Source organism: Arachis ipaensis, chromosome B06 (genome assembly GCF_000816755.2).
Source record: "Arachis ipaensis cultivar K30076 chromosome B06, Araip1.1, whole genome shotgun sequence".
In the NCBI taxonomy this organism is placed as follows: domain Eukaryota; kingdom Viridiplantae; phylum Streptophyta; class Magnoliopsida; order Fabales; family Fabaceae; genus Arachis; species Arachis ipaensis.
Window position 1 is genome coordinate 109,773,335 of NC_029790.2, and position 7,913 is coordinate 109,781,247.

Below are 7,913 nucleotides of genomic sequence, written 5' to 3' on the forward strand. Positions count from 1 at the left end.
AATATATTGAGTGATAAATATAAAAAAATATATAATAGATAAGTTAAAATAATGAATAATGAGATACTTATTCTATTACATAAAAATTAACTTTTTGTACTTAATGATAAAGCTGACGTGGCATGCTTCTCACAGTGTTTTCTGATTTATTTCTTTTAACTCATTAAATACAATTCATTACGGTAGATTAATTATATCAACTAATTGATTCAATTAGATATTTAAGTATCACACAATTTAATATTATGTATATCAATTAATTGAATATAACTGTTAAGGTATAATTAGGATCAATTAAATCAATTAGCATTATTCAACATATTTGAATATTTATTATATGATATTACGTCTTTATTATTTCGATTCTTTTATTACCTATAAATACACTTCTATATTATATCATTCTACTCAACTTGAATACTTACAAATCTTTTTTCTATTACTCCGTCTCCCCTTTCTAACATGGTATCAGAGTTATGGTATCCTCTTTGAGGAGGATAAGTTGATTATCTTCTTTTCTAACATGGTATCAGAGTTATGGTATCCTCCTTGAGGAGGATAAGTTGATTTTCTTCTGGTGAAATCGCCGTACTTTTTATATTTTTCTTCCATGCCATTTTTTTCTTATCTTTTGTTAATGCTTTGATACTTTTCTGACCCCACTGATTAGCTAATCCACTACTTACTTATTCTCATGGAGAAACTATATGTTTTTCGTCACCTTCCGATAGTTTGTCATCTCTTCGTACTTTGTCACTTTTCAACAGTTTTCCGGCAGTTCGCCATCTTTTCAGCAGTTTTTCGACAGTTGGCCACTCTTGCGGCAATTCCGTCTGCGTTTTTTTTATCGCCAGTTCTGTCTGCGTTTCTTTTTGACAATTTCGTCTACGCTTCCTTCCGACAGTTCCTTCTGCATTTTCTTGTGGCAGTTTTGTCTGCACTTTCTTTAGGCTGTTTTGTTTGCACCTGTTCTATCAGTTTATGTATTTTTTTTATTTAGTTGTTTCAAATAAATTTCAAACTCAAGTTGTCACTTGAGTTTGAGGGAGGATGTTAGAGTATAATTATGATTAATTAGCATTATTTAATATATCTGAATATTTATTATACGATATTACGTCTTTATTATTTCGATTCTCTTAGCACCTATAAATACCCTTTTATGTTGTATCATTCTACAAAACTTGAATACACACAAACCTTTTCTCTGCTACTCTCTCTTACCCTTTCTAATAATAATAAATACAATTTAATTTAATAGTTTATTTTTCTCCTATGTATTTTGATTTGTATAGTTACTATTGATCTTGCTGTTTTCGATCTTACTGTTTTCATTTTCTTAAATTGTTCTTTTTTTTATGACTTGATAATTTAAAAAAAACGCAAAGAAAGGAAAAAAAATAATGGCTAAAGACGGAGATTAGAAGCCTAAAGTAGCAACATTATTCCTCGGCATTATTATTATTAATAAGAACTTTATTATTTCTTTACTAACATTCTTTAATACGAGTTTCGTTTCTTTTTCTTTATTATTGTTAATGCTTTTATTCTTTTCTTATCTAATTATAAATCTCCTTATACTAACTTTTTGATAAAATATTTTTTTTGTTTAATAATTTTTTCCTCTATTTTTTGTCTAAAATAATTTATATTAGAAAAAAAAAGTTACAAATTAAATTTTAAAATTTAAATTTAAATAAGATGTGCAAAAGATAACTATTGAATTTATTTGGTCGATTTAAACACTTTGTATTATTGTCATTGAAAATTTTAAATATTATTATAAAATTCTAGATATTTTTATTTTATTGTTCCTAAATTATAGGGCAAAACACTAAGATAAGCTAAGGAGAAGCAAATTTTACGAAAATCAGCCAAATGGAAAACTGATTCAGGAATCCACCATTGCACAAAATCATGTAGTTCGAATTAGGTTACGTCGAACTAGATTTGAATGTAATTCGAAACAAGCTGTTTCGAATTACGTTAGCACCTGAACATTGCATAATTCGAATCGCATGGATTCGAATTACAATTGCATAAATCGAAGCAAGCTGATTCGAATTAGCTTGTGAAACAAAAATACTGAGAGGATCTTTATCAGTGAACTTCACACCGGAACGTGTTTTCCTCTTAATCGATCCTCTGTGGTGAACCAACACTACAAAACTCTCCTCACTAGCCATTTTTCCCCTCTAATAAGAGCAACTCACGTTCACACCATATATATACAGCTCTACTCCTTTATAATTTGAACCAGCCTGGTTTGAACTATACTTTGTTTAATTCGAATTAATCCACTTCGAATTACATGGAATTGCGTCATTGGAAGTTGTTCGAATCAACTTGATTCGAATTACATGTTACTGTGTAATTTGAATCAGCTGAATTTGAATTATGTTGCTTTGTGTGTCAGTGAGTAATTCGAATCTACATGATTCGAATTACATGTAATCTAAGTTCGAAGCAGGTAGGTTCGAACTACATGTAAACGTGGTTTGGTTGATTGATGAATCAGATTTTGCTTTGGCTGATTTCTGTAAAATTGTTCTTCCCTTGGCTTATTTATGTTTTTTGCCCTAAATTACACATTATACCGTGTATTTAAAAAGTTTCATCATTTTTAAAATAAGTGTAACATTAGATACTTTTTAGATACAATAAATGAATAATAAAGTTAAAGTGAGTAACAAAATTGATTATATAATAAGATACAAATTTTTAGAATTTCTAGCATAATTAACAAATTTTTAGTTTCAAAATAAATGTTTACTCTATTTTTATCTTTTATTTGAATTTTTTTTACAATTTTTTCTTGATTTTCTAAATTAATTATGATTGTAATAATTCATCATAAATTTGTGTCTTGTAGAAAAAAATTATCAATCATAAAATGTAGAAGACTTAACCAAAAAATTTAAAAAATATTGATTAATCACAAAATAAAAAATTATAAATTGTGTTTTAATTATATTGTAAAATACAAATTGGGACTATTTAAAATTAATTTTTTACCATTAAAAAAATTAAGATTATTATAAATTATCATTATTTTATTATTTTTTATTTTTTGATATTAATTTAGATATTTAATTTTTTTATTATTATTTTTTATTCTCTTATTCTATGTATTTATTCTCATAAATCTTGCTAAATTAAACAAGGTACTGTATATCTTCTTTTTGTTCCTCTTTTATATACACATAAAATTTATTAAATTATTTCTCTTCCTTCAATATTTTATTGGTTCTTATTTTTCTAAAATTTACTTTAATTTATGTATTTATTCTTAGGGTAAAAAACTTATATGCGCCAAGGGGAGTTCAAAATTACCCAAATCAGCCAAACGAAATTCTGATACATCAATCAACCAAAGAACACTTTAATGTAATTCGAATCAATAAAATTCGAATTAGATTTCCACATAATTCGAATTGACATAGTTCGAATTATTCGAAACCATTGCCAACACGTAATTCAAATTAACATGCAACGAATTATAGAATCGTAATTTGAATTGTATCAATTCGAATTAGTAAGAAAACGTGATTAGTACATAGTTCGAATAAAGTTGATTCGAATTACTCAATTTGCGAAATAAAGGGTCATTCGAAACGAGTTAATTCGAATTATAACGGAGTGGCTTATATAAGGAGTTCGAACCAAGGTCATTCGAATCAGTTTTCTATTCTCATACCCCACCAAATTCCAGAGAAAACGACCCAGAATCGGTCTGAGAAAGAGTGGAAAGGCAAAGCCAGACGATGGGGGACGATCTGGGAAGGCTGTATCGACTAGATGGAGTTGCTCATATCGCCGGGGTGATCAACGACGAGGTTAGTGGTTTTTGATAGTGATTTATGATATTGGTTTATGTTAGTGGTTTATGAAAGCGGTATTGCTAGTGGTTTATGTTAGTTGTTTTGCATGCGGTTTTATTGGCGGTTTATGTTAGTGGGTTCACTCAGTGGTATTGCATGCGGTTTCATCTAGTGTTTTTGTTTGCGGTTTTAATGGTGGTTTATTTTAGCGGGTTTTGTTAGCGATTTAGGGTGGCGGTATTGGAGGTGGTTAATTGAGTGGTTTTGCATGTGGTTTTGGTAAGTGGATTTGCATGTGGATTATGTTTGTGATTTTTTGTATGCGATTTTAGTATGCGATTTTGCTAGTGGTTTACTACAATTTGCTTGTGCAAGTGGTTTTCCAGAAAAGGTCTACAGAAAAGGTCTATGTTTGCGGTTTTCGTAAGCAATTTTGGTAGTGGTTGACTATATCTGCTATTGCATGTGGTATCCTTTACTTGTTTACGTCGTGAATTGTATCTGTTAGTGATACTGTAAATCGTTCTAATTATGCGGTCTATGTAATACGCAACCCCGGCGTTGCATATCGAGCATGCGGCGGCAGCAGGGGATGCGGCTCGATGAGAGGTACGTTCCGTACTTGCAGATGGCCGGATTATACTATCTTGCGAGACTGAACGACAGATGGTTCCGATTGGACGAGCCCCTTGTGAGTGCCTTCGTGGAGAGGTGGCGTCCGGAGACGCACACATTCCACATGCCGTTCGGAGAGTGCACGATCACACTTCAGGACGTTGCGTACCAGTTGGGGTTGCCAGTGGATGGACGTTACGTCAGTGGTTGCCTAACAGACTTCCACGTATACATAGAGGGTGCCAGGCCAGCTTGGCAGTAGTTCCAGGAGTTGCTTGGTGTGTTACCTCCTGCGAACCAAATACAAAAGTTCGCAGTGAACTGCACCTGGTTCCAGGAGACCTTTGGAGAGTGTCCCGAGGGGGCAGATGAGGAGACGGTGAGGCGCTTTGCCCGTGCCTATATCATGATGCTGTTGGGCACCCAGCTGTTTGCCGACAAGTCCGGCAATCGTATTCACATAAGGTGGCTACCGTTTGTGGCTAGGCTTGAGGAGATGGGTGGCTATAGCTGGAGGTCAACGGCACTAGCATGGTTGTACATGTGCATGTACCGAGTGGCCAACAGACACGTCGTGAAGTTAGATAGGCCTTTACAGTTACTTCAGTCTTGGATCTTTTGGCGGTTTTCTGGTTTTAGGCTAGCTGGGTATGATGCGTTTAGCTGGCCCCTTGCCTCGAGGTACCACTATTGTAGTGTACAATTCATCTTTATTTTATTTATTTTCAGTTTCGCATGCAATTTTTTCCATTTTAGAATCATTCATGACTGCACTACCATGTTTAAATTCCTATGCAGGTGGTCAGGTTACAATCCTGGGGTTAGCGAGAAGGGACCTCGGGTGCAGATGGCTCGACTGAGGATCGACATGTTACAGGCTAGGGATGTAAGTACGCTAACCTCTTATGTATAGTAATTGCCTTTTTCAGTTTATATGGTTTAACGAATTTGTCAAATGGATTTGATTTGCTCTTTTCAGTTTATATGGATGCCCTATAGCACACCCGACGTCCTTCAGGTTGTCCATCCGGAGGTCCTGGAGCCTCGTCATACGATGTTATGGCGGTGTGTGATGTCCCTTATATATTTTGCGGTGGTTGAGTGGCATCAGGTTGATAGAGTGTTACCGCAGTTCGGCGGCGTACAGCCTCCACTGCATCCCGCCCTGAACATCAACTTCTTGATGTCGAAGGACGAGAGAGGAGGTGATCGTTGGTTCCCGTCCCATTTACAGCATTGGCATCTTCACTGGGAGACACGTGCGGATCACGTGTTACGGTTCGACGTTGTTGCCGACCCGGGACCCTCACATGAGTTCTTGGACTGGTGGCATTAGCACGGAAAGAGGTTCTTGTCACCTGAGATGTACTTGGGGGATCCGAGAGGTATTCCTATTCCGGTTGAGGCGACGCAGAGGGGGGCCGGCAGAGTACTTGATATGGACCGAGTTGACGACGTTCCTGACAGGCGTCGGGTGGAGAGGAGAGCTCGAGTCGGGACACGCCGTAGTCAGCGTAAGTGGAGGTGGCTGGACCAGGCTATGGAGGAGGGTGATGAGATCGGTAGGGGCGGTGGACGACGACGAGGACGTGGAGGCAGGAGGAGGGGGGCTGCTCCTAGGCAGGATATGCCTGATCGTGGTGAGGATGCCGCTGGAGGAGGGGCTCCGGTTGGGGGTGTCATGTCCGCTCATGGCGGACATGGTGGAGAGTTGTATGGATCCGTTGTACCGTTTCACTTCCCAGATGCCCTTGCGCTGCCGGAGACTCAACCGAATCAACCATGTGCACCCATTCCCAAACTCAGAACACTTTCGCACATACCGGCGATAGTCAGACTCAACTACCTTGTACTGTACCCCTCGGCGGATGCTGTAAGTTTTCACACTCAACAGGGCCTCATCTTTATCCTAGAACTGCTGACCAACCTGGAACTCTGTCATACCAGCAGACCCGTCCGCATCTCTAGCGCCAAATCCAACAGCCTGCCTCATGGCATCCAGGTCCAATGATGAAAAATGGGGTGGGTACTGCTATGTGCCAGAACTAGATCCACCTGCAGCCCCTCTCGGGTCACTCGCTCCGAGGTCATCGCCATTGTCATCAGCAATCAGATTCGGCTCAACATCATCGTCATCTGGATCATCAAACAATCCGTCTCCAATACCAGCCGGTGTAGCACAATGTAATGAGGTCGGAAGATGTTCTCCTGTACCAACCTCGTCGCCGACATTGCCGCTGAGATCAACAGCGAACGAAGGGGAGGTGACAGGCTGGATCGGTGGCTCGTATGCAGGGACGGAGGAAGAAGCAACGGCAGGTCTTGAGCTAGAACCGGCCACCGTGGCTAAAGTGTGTGTATTCCGGTTCGAACCCCCCGAGCTAGAAACTACATCAACCAACTTTGCCAACAGCTCAGGTGTCCTCACCTTGGAAAACTACCGGCGACAATGAAACATGACCTGCAAGTCCTCATCACTCTTGATCGTGAAACAATCATACTTCACGGTATCTTGGAGCACCGTGGTTGGAATGCGATAGAAAAAACTTCTTAACCCTTTTCACACCATCCAGACCAAGTTTCAGCAGTACAGAGCTAACAAGGTCATCATAACTCGTCGTAGGCCTCACGATAATACAGAGAGGATCCTATTGGTGAACTTCACACCAGATCGAGTTTTTTTCTTAATCGATCCTCTGTGGTGAACCAACACTAGAAAACTATCCTCACTAGCCACCTGACCCCTCTATTGAGAGCAATTCACGTACACCTCATATATATAGAGCTCTGCTTCACAGTAATTCGAATCAATTCCATTCGCACTATATATACGTAATTCGAATTAACTCAATTCGAATTACTTTTAATTACCAAACGAGAGTAATTCGAATCAAGAAGATTCGAACTTTCCCCTTAACACGTGATGATAGTAATTCGAACTATGCTTCCTTAATTTGATGCATGTTGATTCGAACTACTTTGGAATAATGCTTGGGAATAATTCGAACTATGTCAATTCGAATTATGTGGAAATCTAATTCGAATTTTATTGATTTGAATTATATTAAAGTGTTCTTTGGTTGAATGATGTATCAGAATTTCGTTTAGCTGATTTGGGTAATTTTGAACTCCCCTTGGCGCATATAAGTTTTTTACCCTTATTCTTACTATACCTAATTTTTTTTATTTATGTGTAATATACATTCTTATATATGTTATAGAAATATGATTTGATTCCATTAACTTGCCAAAATTTTTTGAAAAATCTAAAGCTAAAGCACAAAAATATATTTATAGATATTTTACTTTATTTTTTTAATAACTAAAAAATATAATATTTTTTGTCATATTTGTTGGAATTCTAAGTTAAATATGAATATTAATTTTTGAAATAGAATAAATATATTTTAAATTTTTGCATTTAAAAATAATATTCTATCAATGTTAAAATTATTTAGATGGATAAGTAATAGTGAA